The sequence below is a fragment of the Meriones unguiculatus genome, chromosome 19 (assembly GCF_030254825.1).
Source record: "Meriones unguiculatus strain TT.TT164.6M chromosome 19, Bangor_MerUng_6.1, whole genome shotgun sequence".
Lineage (NCBI taxonomy): Eukaryota > Metazoa > Chordata > Mammalia > Rodentia > Muridae > Meriones > Meriones unguiculatus.
In genome coordinates, this window is record NC_083366.1 from 56,532,980 (window position 1) to 56,545,500 (window position 12,521).

The 12,521-nt window shown below is 42.2% G+C and overlaps 1 pseudogene; it reads left to right on the forward strand.

Annotated features, from left to right (window-relative positions):
* Positions 1-1,254: 1,254 nt before the first annotated feature.
* Positions 1,255-2,180, forward strand: LOC110554597 (eukaryotic translation initiation factor 2 subunit 2-like; annotated as a pseudogene).
* The last annotated feature ends 10,341 nt before the right edge of the window (positions 2,181-12,521 follow it).

Sequence of the window (12,521 nt, forward strand, 5' to 3'; positions counted from 1 at the left end):
TAGGCCCTACAGATATTTACAACTTGGGGCTGGAATTCCAGGGAGCTGCCTGTAGAAAGAAAGATGGGTGAGAACTCCCTTTAAGTGATTCATCAGGTCTAAAATGCCAAATCCAAAGATAATATGGCAAGTCTGCATTGCTGATACTTTCCCTGGAATTGTGGCACAAATAGCAAGAATCCTCCTCTTGGAGCAAGATGTGAAAGCCTAGGCCTCACATTATTTCTATAAATAATTTCCCCAAGTATATAGTATTGCATGCAACTGGAAAAAATAGCACACCAGTTTTTTCTTAACCTAATAGAGTGTGTGTGTATATGTGTGTATGCATTAATGTGTGTGTGTTTGTGTGTGTATGCATGCATGTATGCCTGTGTGTGTGTGTGTGTGTGTGTGTGTGTGTGTGTGTGTGTGTGTAGCCAGCCTCATTTTTAACCTCCACGTGTCAAACATGCCAGGCAGGGGTTATCCTCCTGATTGAGCATGGAAACAACCATGCCACAGCTTGTACAGTCCTGTCACATGGCTTTAGAATGTTAGCTAATACAATGAAGTGATAGACAAGTAGAGGCATCCTTGTTAGAAAGGGGAGTGGCAGACTGCCTTCCTTTGCAGAAATACAGTTGCATATTAGGAAAACAGCATTGGTGGGAAAATGAGGCAAAGATAAAGTAACACAACAGCATGCTAAATTAGCATATTGAAATGATGTATAAACTTGAAGTACTTTGAAAAGATGATCATGCACATCACAGTGCAATGTACACATCTAAGCATAAATCTAATAAATCTGCAAAATCGAGGAAAGCTCTAAAGCATTTTTGCAAGGCTTAACAATACTCTCAGACCATTGGGAAGCACTCTCCACTCTACCTTCCTGGAGACAAGGTCTCACGTAGCCAAGCCTGGCTTTGGACTTGCCTTGCGGCTGAGGATGACCTTGTACTTCTGATCCTCTTGTCTCGGCCTCCCCAGGGCTGGATTATGGGGATGTGCCTCTGTGCCTGGCTTTCCTGCTCTCCTATTGAACAGGAAAAACTTTGACACCACGGTAATGCTATCTTCCCCTAAATTTCCTAGAGATTTAATGTACCCCTTGGTCACAAGCCTCCTCAGGGCTGTGAGAGGGATTGGTAGGAGCTATGCTAACTCTGGCGTCCGAAGCAGACCAGGCTGGCTTCTCATTGGTGCTGAACTCGCTTGAACTACAGCCGCTTCTGGGGATGAGATGATTTCTGATCTTACTATGAGCAAATGTTAGATGAAGAAGGTGATGCCCAAACAGAAGAAACCCAGCCCTCAGAGACAAAAGAATTGGAGCCAGAACCAACTGAAGACAAAGATGTGGAAGTTGATGAAGAGGACAGTAGGAAAAATGATGCTTCTGAAGGCTTAGACGACTTGAACTTCTTTAATCAAAGGAAAAAGAAGAAAAGCACAAAAAAGGTATTTGATATTGACGAAGCTGGAGATGCTGTAAAGGATCTTAAGACTGAAAGTGATACTCAAGAGCTAGCCGAGCCAGAAGATGACCTTGACATTATGCTTGGCAATAAAAAGAAGAAAAAGAAGAATGTCAAAATCCTAGAAAAAGATGAAATACTAGACAAAGATGAAGCTTTAGAAGATGAAGATAGCAAAAAAGGTGATGCCATTTCATTCAGTAACCAGACTGGGCCAGCTTGGGCAGGCTCAGAAAGAGACTACTCATATGAGTTACTGAACTGATTTTTCAACATCATGAGAGAAAAGAATCTGGATCTGGTTGCTGGAGAGAAGAGGAAATTTGTTCTGAAACCTCCACAGGTTGCCCAAGTAGAAACCAAGAAAACTTCTTTTGTCAATTTTACAGATATCTGTAAACTATTTCATCGTCAACCCAAACATCTTCTCACATTTTTGTTGGTAATTGTGTACAAGTGGATCTATAGATGATAATAACCAATTTGTAATTAAAGGAAGATTCCAGCAGAAACAGATAGAAAATGTCTTGAGAAGGTATATCAACAAGTATGTCACCTGTCACACATGCCATTCCCTGGACACGGTCCTACAGAAGGACACCGGGCTCTATTTCTTACAGTGTGAAACTTGATATTCTCCATGCTGTTGCCAGTATCAAAACTGGCTTCCAGGCTGTCACAGCCGAGTGAGCACAGCTCTGCCCCAAAGCTAACTAATTTGCTAATCACCATTGATATTTTCCAAAATGTGGTGCAGAGTTGGCTAGACAGGTTACCCTCAGAGTGGGTGTGCCAGTGAGTTAAAAACAAGATAGAAAAGCTGCCAGGTTCTTTGGTGAGTGATTGATCTGAAAGCCTTGCAAAGTGCCAATACTCAAGCTCTTGACATACTTGCTGCCTACTTTAACATCTGTCAGAGCGTGATGGGGTAAGGAGATGCTTTTTAATATCATACACAGACTTCTGTAAAATGCAAGATAAATTAAAGTTGTTATAACAGTAAAAACAAACAAACAAAAAAACCCAAACCTTCTCAGATTTTCCTTTCCTGAAACGAGATGTGTAGATTTGAAAGTTTATTGGAAAGGGTAAGGACATGAGAACAATCAGGAAATATTTGGAAAGACCAAATTGTCACACAAGGTGAATCCTGTTATGGTTCAGCAAAAATGCCATAAATCCTCCAGGCTAAAGTTGTGAGATGCTGGCTGAGGAGAAGACCCTATGTCAGAGCATCAGTGCAATCCCCAGCAGAGCCAGCTCTCATGTCAGAGGGCAAGCCCTGGCTTCTAAAGCTGCTATAAAGAAAAGATAAAAATTGGATTAGAATAGTTTAAACTCATACACACCACACACACACACACACACACACATACACCAAGCATGCATGTAATCCCAGCACTGGGGAGGGGGGGAGAGGCAGATTCCTGGGCCTCACTAGCAAGCTCTCCTAGTTTAATTGGTGTGTCCTCAATCTGTGAGATACCCTCTTTCAAGAACCAGGATGGACAGCACCTGAGGAGTGACAGCTGAGGTTTTCACCTCCTTTTTTCAAATGGTTTTAAATATTTGGTTTTAAAGCCCCCATTTTTTTCATGTTTTGTTGTGTTGATTAGGACAATTTTGTGTCAGCTTTGTGGAAATGGCATCATTATTTCATTAGTAGGCATAATGATTTCTTTAGGTTTCAGATTATGGAATCATCTCTCTATCATAGTACATGAAAAACATCCGTATGCTGTGGATGACGGTGGAATTCTATGGAAAATCTTTTGAATAAAACATGAGATGGTCATATGGATTTATTTTGCTTAAAATTATTTCTGTGATAATTTATGCTAACAAAGTTACTTCTGTTCTTAGTCATCCTAACAGGGATAAACATTATCCCTGTTATGGTAGGTAATTCTTTTAATGCACAGAAGATATATTATTCTTTTAATTCATAAATATCTTGTTCAGAGCCTTTGCATTGTCTCATTATGTTTTATTAGATTTCTTTTTTTTTTTCTTCTTTCTCTTGTTGTGGTATTAAGACTCTACAATCCTTCCAGATTTGAAATAAAAGCTGTCCATATTTTTCTTTATTTTGGAATAGTTTTATTCATTTTGGAATTATTTATATCTTCCCTGCGTCTTTGGTAGCATGAACTCTAAAATTCATCTGAATCTAGTATCTTATTCGGGGGGTAGTTCTCTGAAAACACTCATTTTCCCCTTGAGGGATTATTTTCTGTGTTAAGTTCCTATTGCTTTTTAATTTACCCTGTTAGTTAATTCTGTTAGGAACTGTCCTTCTTTAGCTAGATTCTAAAATATGTTAATACAGAGTTGTATGCAGGCATCTCTTCTCTGCCCATACACAGTTCTCATCCTATGGTATAGGCTCAGGTTTTACATTTTCCCCTGCACATACTTGTAGGACATTTAAAAGCAAAATTCTTGGCTTTAACCTCAATTCTACTTTAGAAAGGCATTTATTTATTCATCTGTCTGTCTGTCTGTCTGTCTATCTATCTATCTATCTGTCTATCTATCTTGTTGTGGGGGGGAGGGTGGAAACATGCTCTGCCTGTGGAAGGCAGAGGACAACTTTGCAGACTGAGTTCTCTTCATCCACCATGCGAGTTCTGGGTCTCAAACTTAGGTCACCAGGCTCAAGAAGCAGGAGCCATTCCCTGCTGAGCCATCTTACCTGCCTCATAAATTCTACTGAAAATTTTCTTATTTATTATTTTTGCTTTTATTTCTATTAATCAATTGTTTGTTTTATCTTTAATTTTTTTTTTCCTTTTGAGTGAAAATTATTTATTTAGTTTAGTCCATTTGCCTTTTTGGAGCTGTTGTACATTTAAATGTTAATATGAAGATAGATGTCTTTTGAAGAAACTTGAAACCACTGTTTTGTCTTACAAACATGGCAGTGTGATAACTATGTTTATAGAATGAGTCTGAGAGAATTCACGTTAAAGTCTGACTCATCTGTCAGAGGGAAAACTGTAGCTGCTTGTAGGAAGTAGGTGGCTTTCTATGGAAACTCGAAATGCAGATGCCCACGTTTCTATTATTTCTCCTTGAGGATAGTTTCAGATTTCATTTCCTAAAACTCTCATTCCAAAGAAGTACATGTCTCCATGGAGCATTTTTCGCAAGTCTCACTGTATGTCCCCGAATCTTCCTTACTAAAATGACAAGCAAGCTTTGAGACTGACCAAAAAAGCATTCCCCTTTTGACCAGCTACTTTCCCAACTTCCACCAATTTTGTTCAGAATCATTTAAGGTTTTTTTTTTTTTTTTTTTGTAATGTGTAAACATGATTCCTTTTAAATTGGAGAGAGATGGCCCAGAGTTTCCAAAATGAAATTTAAGCTTAGACAAAGAACACTTGGGACAGAAAGGTTAATTCTTCACAAGCCACTGAAAACAGAGGACATGAACTTCAGTCTATGACCTTAGCATTCACAGCTCCTGCTGGGCAACTGAAGGGCCATTCTTCATTGTTCTTCTGTGACTCAGCCCTGGTGTGTGGATCCATGTAGACCAGAGCGACACAGCAGGGCCCCTCTGCACCGGAAGGGTTTAAGATTATTTATACATCCTTTTGTGCCTCTCACCCGTGATTTAGACCTTCCTCTTTGTGGCTTTTGTTTATGCTGCTCAGGTCGAGAAGTTACATGCCACCCCTTAGCATCTCCTTTTCGGTGGAAAAGAAGGTGGTGGGGGATGGGGTGGGACTAGAACATTCTACCCTGACAACATGAACAAAGAACTCAGGGACTGTGGGACTCTGGGGAGGGGGAGAGATGACTTCTTCCATAGCTGATGGGGAAGTGTAGAACAGGTGCTCCCATGTCAGGGAGAGAAGGTACCAAGTCCAAGACCCCAGGGTCAGAGAGCCAGGTAGAAGGATGGGGTGATTCATGAGTGCTGATGAAGAAGAACTTTAGGGTCGGAAGTGGTAACTTGTGGCAGGTGGAAGAAGCCAAACATGAGTGAGTGTGGCCTGGGAACATAGATGGAGTTGGTACTGGATGCCGTGCTCTACCATGGAAGCTGTCACGGCCATTGTGTAAAAATACCACGATTTCTGTACCCATTCCTCCGTTGATGGACATCTGGGTTGTTTCCAGGTTCTGGCTATTACAAATAAAGCTGCTACAAACATGGTTGAGCAAATGTCCTTATTGTGTACTTGAGCAAATTTTGGATATATACCTAGCAGTGGTATAGCTGGGTCTTGAGGAAGCACTATTCCTAATTGTCTGAGAAAGCGCCAGATTGACTTCCAAAGTGGTTGTACCAGTTTACATTCCCACCAGCAATGGAGGAGGGTTCCCCTTTCTCCACAACCTCTCCAGCATGTGTTGTCACTTGAGTTTTTCATCTTGGCCATTCTGATGGGTGTAAGGTGAAATCTCAGGGTCGTTTTGATTTGCATTTCCCTAATGGCTAATGACGTTGAGCATTTCTTTAAGTGTTTCTCCGCCATTCTATATTCCTCTACAGAGAGTTCTCTGTTTAGCTCTGTTCCCCATTTTTTAATTGAATTACTTGGTTTGTTGCTTTTCAGCTTCTTTAGTTCTTTATATATACTGGATATTAGCCCTCTGTCAGATAAAGGGTTGGTGAAGATTCTTTCCCAATCTGTAGGCAGTCGTTTTGTTTTGATGACGGTGTCCTTTGCTTTACAGAAGCTTTTCAGTTTCATGAGGTCCCATTTATTGATTGTTGCTCTTAAAGCCTGTGCTGTTGGAGTTCTGTTCAGGAAGTTGTCTCCTGTGCCAATGAGTTCTAGGCTGTTCCCCACTTTTTCTTCTAACAGATTTAGTGTATCTGGTTTTATGTTGAGGTCTTTGATCCACTTAGACTTTAGTTTTGTGCAGGGTAATAAATGTGGATCTATTTTCATTTTTCTGCATGTAGACATCCAATTAGACCAGCACCATCTGTTGAAGATGCTATTTTTTTTTCCATTGAATGGTTTTGGCTGCTTTGTCAAAAATTGAGTATTCATAGGTACATGGGTTTATTTCTGGGTCTTCTATTCGGTTCCATTGATCCTCCTTTCTATGCCAATACCATGCAGTTTTTATTACTATTGCTCTGTAGTACAGCTTGAGATCGGGATGGAGATACCTCCAGATGATCTGTTGGTGTACAGGATCATTTTGGAGATTCTGGGTTTTTTGTTTCTCCATATGAAGCTGAGAATCTTTTTTTCAAGGTCTGAAAAGAATTGAATTGGTATTTTGATGGGAATTGCGTTGAATTTGTAGATTGCTTTTGGCAGGATGGCCATTTTCACAATGTTAATCCTACCAATCCATGAGCATGGGAGATCTTTCCATCTTCTGAGATCTTCTTCAATTTCTTTCTTCAGAGACTTGAAGTTTTTCTCGAACAGGTCTTTTACTTGTTTGGTTAATGTCACTCCAAGGTACGATTTCATTCTTTCAATGACTGTATTACACGCCTTGTCTTTCAGTTTTTGTTTACTTGGTGGAAGTTTTCCGATACAGGGTCTAGCTATGCAGCCCAGGTCGATGGGGGACTCACTATTATTCTGCCCCTGCCTCTCGGGTACTGAGGTTAGTGTGAGGACGCCACCCCTGTCCTCCATTTTGTGTGAACACCACACTTTCTTTATCCATTTATCCACTGATGGGCATATCCCATATTTTGTAAATGGCAGTTTTCCCAGGTCAGAGAGAAACGCCTCACGGTCCTTATAAAGGGACCTCCACAGAGAACACAACAGCTGCATAGAAATGTAGCTGCTTGCTCCATGCTCCGTCCTCCCCCAGGACTCCCTTTCTCAGTTCCTCCCGTGCCCTTCCTGTCATTACCTCTTTCGTGTGACCCAGTGAATGGAGACTCTTCAGTCTCATTGAATTTGATGTAATACCCACAGAAAACAGGGAGTAAGGCAGAGGGGAGATGTTGGTCATGGAACAGCCAGGTTCCTTTTGTGGCTGCCCATTATCCAGGGTGAGGATATAGCTTGAGAATTACCATTAATAAAATCACACAGTCTGCTTGAATAGGTCTTGAACAACCTCTCTTTGTGCACACACAAATGCTAACTAAATGAAGTGATGGAAATGATAATTTTTTTACTATCACCAAAACATCATATATCACTTCACAAACTCATAATTTTTTATTTTAATTTCTATTCATTCATTTTACATCCTGGTTGTAGCCCTCTCTCTCCTCTCCTTTCTGTTCTATCTTCCTTCCCTGTTTTCCCTATCCCCTCCCCTCCTCTATTCCTCAGAGCCATCCCCACCCACCTACCCATCATATCAAATCAAATCAGGACTGAGTAGTGCATCCTCTCCCTCTGTGGCCTGGCGAGGTAGCTCCACCAGGGAAAAGTAATCATGAAGCAAGCAACAGATTCCCCTTACTAGGAAACCCATATGAAGACTCAGCTGCCCATCAGCAACACCTGTGCAGGGAGATTTGTCATATTATACCTCTATTAAGCTGGAGAGGAATAAAAAAAAAAAAAACATTCAGGGAAGAGTCAGGACTAGGGAAAAGGTGGTAGGCCAGGATTTTCCTGCCTTAGAAGCAAGGAGCACTGAATGAAGCCTTGTTGAAGGCCAGGGCTCGTCACGGGGGCAGAGAAAATTCCAATTTCACGGACAGATAATCAGTGACAGGCACAGCAAAAGAGAGGGGTGAAAGAGCAAATGAGGTGCTGTTTTCTACCGGAACTTGGAGGAGACAGCCTCTGGTACGATGCTGTGCATCACTGTCGACCTGCACTCATGCTTCTCCACCCTGTTCCTTCCTCCTGCACATATGGTGTATGGGACCAGACCTACTGGGCTACTATTTGTCCATTAGATTCGTTAATTAACTTATTTTGGAGCATGCCTATAGGAGAAGGCAGGCACATGTGCCTGTGTGGATGTCAGAGGAACAGGTCAGGTGTTAGTCCTCGCCTTCCACCTTGTTACCCGGCTTCACTGTTGCTCTTTTATAGCTGCTTATGCAGACTAGGTGGTCCTCCGACTTCCAGAAGTCTCTTGTCTCCACTTCCCGTCCCTCCATCAATCAGAGTGTTGGGACAGCAGATGCACTGGGCACTTTTTAAAAGGCGAGTTCTGAGGATTCAAACGAGGGTCCTCACACTTCTGTGTGTTTATCCGCCAAGCCACCCAGCCCATGTGATTTTGTTTTAAACTAAGTAGTCAGTGGGATGGTCAGCCGAGAATCAAAGGAATTGGGGTAGAGAAAAAGCTTGCTGTAAAAAGATCTGCTGTGGGTGTGCCCATCCGATTTTATTTTTGTGTGCCATCGTGTCGTTTTATGCTCATTGCTTTGAAAATAACATCAACCACACCCTCTCTAGGATGGCTTAATTGATTGATTAGTTAAGCTGTTGGTTCATTATGGGTATTTGGCTTGCATGTACATCTGAATACCACATGTGCTCACAGTGCCCACAGAGGTCGCAGGGGCATCAGGTCCCCCTGGAACTGGAGCTATAGAGAGTTGTAAGATACTACGTGGGTGCTGAGAACTATGTGGGTGGCCGGAACCCAGGTCCTGGAAGAGCAGCCGGAGTTCTCTTAAGCACAGAGCTACCTCTCCAGCCCCTCCCACCTTAGAGGCGAAGGGTGTTCCTTGCACATCCCTCAAGGGCAGGGATAGGGTATCAAGCCAGTAAGAACAAAAAATACATTCTGATTCTGAGATCTGGAGGTCAAGGTGGTCTGTTCCTGGGACTTGCTGATGCCTGGGTAGATCTGGCTGAAGTTTAGAGCAGCTGGAGGGAAGTGTGGTCTCGATATCCTTGGGGAACCTTTAAAGCATTTAGCAGTTGTTCATCACTGCCTCCCTGGTGCAGTGACCCAAAGTTGTGGGGTTGAGGTGGGGAGCAGGGTCAACCAAGAAGGGATAGGACCTAGTGGGCAGAACCTTAGGACCAGGAGGACAGTACTCGCACAGGCCCTGCTGAGAGAAAGGTTTTCCTAGCAAGAACTTTCAGGAGCTTTTCAGAAAACTGATTCTTGGTTGTTCCAACTCTGCTCTTTTCCAGGAAAAAAAATATATAGTATAGAGGCCAAAGAGAGGAAGTCTTAGCTGTCTCTTATAAGGTGTCTGCTACGTCATAAGACATTGTCTTGTAGAATTTGGAGCATCAGTCTTGACTGTAAGAAGATGATGTCTGATTTTCCAATTGTTCTGTATCCAGAAGTAGGAGAGCTAGGAAGGATAGTGTCATATCCCCCTCTCTGGTCTTCTTCTGGAAGCTCAAAGTAATGGCAAAGCTGAGTTCAGAGGAGCAATGAGTTCTTTGATCTGTGCTCATTTTAACTCAGTGTCTGATCCCTAATCCATTTTCTTGTTTTCGCAACAAGTCGGTTTTCACAGGGAGACCAAGCTCACCCATATTTCTAGCCCTGCTTGATTTTGATTGGCACCATGACAATGAAACAGTTCATGTTAATTCTGTGAACTTAACATTACTTTGACCAGTAATATTGTAATCAGCCCGGGGAATCCCCGTGGGGGATGTTTAGATTCAGCAAAAATTCATGTGCCTGCTTTTTTGTAATTTCAGAATAGCAGCAATATATTTATGTACTTATTACAATAGGACTTGGGAGATAGATGATAATCAAAGGTCAAGAAGCCTCCACTAGAATGGAAGGATTTTTTTTTATTACATTACACACTATACTAATAATATGATGGTATAATTAATGGTAGAAAATCAAACATTTCAAAATCACTAAAAGTAAATTACAAATGTTCTTGATGCAGTATTTGGGGTGGTGGAGACTACTGAGCTTGATTTAATTATTACACACAATTTTCAGAAATCGCATCTCTGTGGATTCTGAGTTGGAACACTTCTAGTTAATTTTTAATAGAAAGAAAACCCCAAATGCTAAAAACTTTGTGCAACGCGATTGGTAAATGCCTTACCAATCTCAGTTTATAGCATGCAGCCTTTTAACAAGCTTCTGGTTTAGTCACTGTTTTGAATTTTTTTGTTACTGTGTATGAGCATGGCATGCCATCTCTCCAGCCCCTGATTTAGCCACTCCTCATAATCCTGTCACCGTGACACGTTAGAGCTTGGAGAGAGGTATGGAACTGCAGGTCACATAGCCGGTAGAGATGAGGCTGAACACTGAACCCTTGCAGACAAGACTGGAATAGTGGTTTTGCTTTTTTCATATACAAATAATTCCTAGGGGTTGGAAAATGCTTGTTTGGCATGCACAGGACCCTGGGCTCAGTCCTGGACACTGCTAAATAAAATGAGATATTCTGAATCTTGGGAAAGTTGCAGGAATAACAGGAGCACACACGGCTTGCTGAGGTTCCCTTACTGAAACACACGTCCGTAACACATGTAACATGTTGCTTTATCTTAGAACACTGGATGACACCGGAATATCTCTGCTAAGAGTGGGATTTTTTTTTCCCTTAGAGAACATCAGAATATTTATCAACTCGAATACATTGAACTCTGATTCAATTAGCTTAATTTACCATCTGTATCTCCATGTTGACAGTTGACCCAACAATGCCCTTGATTATTTCCTCTGAGATCGGATCCAGCTCAGGGCCAGGCCTCTGTGCCCAGCTGCCACGTCTCTCTGCCTGCTGTAATTGAAAACATTTCAGTGACCTCTCTTTATCTTTTTTTAACAATGCCCCCTTTGCAGAGCGTGTTTCCCCTGCCTTTGAAAACGAGAACACACATTTCTTCACGTTGTATTTGTCTATTCAAGATGACCCCGCGACCATCTCAGGGTCTCCCTTCTCGGACCCCTGGTGTGTTTGCTTCATATTCATGAGGCTACCTTTGACAGCCTCAGTTGGCCATGGGATTGGCTGCTTTCTCCCTGTGATCACTTTCTTTCTTTCTTTCTTTCTTTCTTTCTTTCTTTCTTTCTTTCTTTCTTTCTTTCTTTCTTTTCTCCTTCCTTTCTTCCTTCCTTCCTTCCTTCCTTCCTTCCTTTCTTTTTCTTGTAACCAAGCAACAGTCAGTAGGAGATTGAAGTATTTTTGTGTGGTTTTTTTCCTGCCATAGAGAGGTGAGGGGCATGGAATGATTTTTAAAAGGAGGGGAGGGGTGGGATTCTGATATATCATCAACCTAATTGGGAAGGCTGGAGGGTGGACAGGGAACGAGAGAAGAAAAGCCGATCCATTATTCAGCTAACTGACACAAGACTGTTCACATTCCCGGATGCGTGGAGGAACTTAAATCACATGGCGTCAGGTCCACCAGGGCTGCTGTACTTTATTTCAGAGGCTCCCAACCTTCCTGATGCTTCAGCTGTTTAATAAAGTTCCTCATGCTGTGGTGACCTTTAACCATAAAATCATTTCATTGTTACTTCATAACTGTAAGTTCGATACTGTTAGGAACTGTAATGTAACTTGGACATCTCGCATGTGACCCCAAAGGGGTCCTGACCCACAGGTTGAGAACCACTGTCCTATTTCCATATGAACTTTTCAGGCTCTTAACCCTCATCAGTGCAGAAGTGTCGTTTACAAATCTAGATGAACTGACCTCCCACCCCAAAGCTTTCTCCACTTATGCTCTTCCATCCAGTGTGAATTCCGGGTAAACAGCCTGGGCTCTGATGACTCAAGCTTGCGTTTGTGAAATTATGACGTGGCCAAGGCCTGCCCTGAAAGAAAAAGGAGTGGAACCCACCCTTGTGGCCATCTTTGAGGGCAAAATATATTTAACACATGTCTTTGGTCAGACTTGAGGAGAGGGCAGCGCCTCCCTGAAGGCTAACAGATGGCAACCACGAGGGAAGTCTGGCCGGGTTTGTGTTAGGATCTGAAGGAAGCCACAGGGAAAGGCTGATGGGGTATGTGAAAATGACAAGATAGATGCACTATTCTAGCACAATGTACCTCAGCGGAAGAGTGCTTGAACAGCAAGCATGAGGTCATCGGTTCAGTCCCAGGTATCAGCCAAAGTGTGGGGTAAGGAATAGGGAGAGAGAGAGAGAGAGAGAGAAAGCTATTCTTATTCAGCACTCTTGGGATGGGTTTATATACTG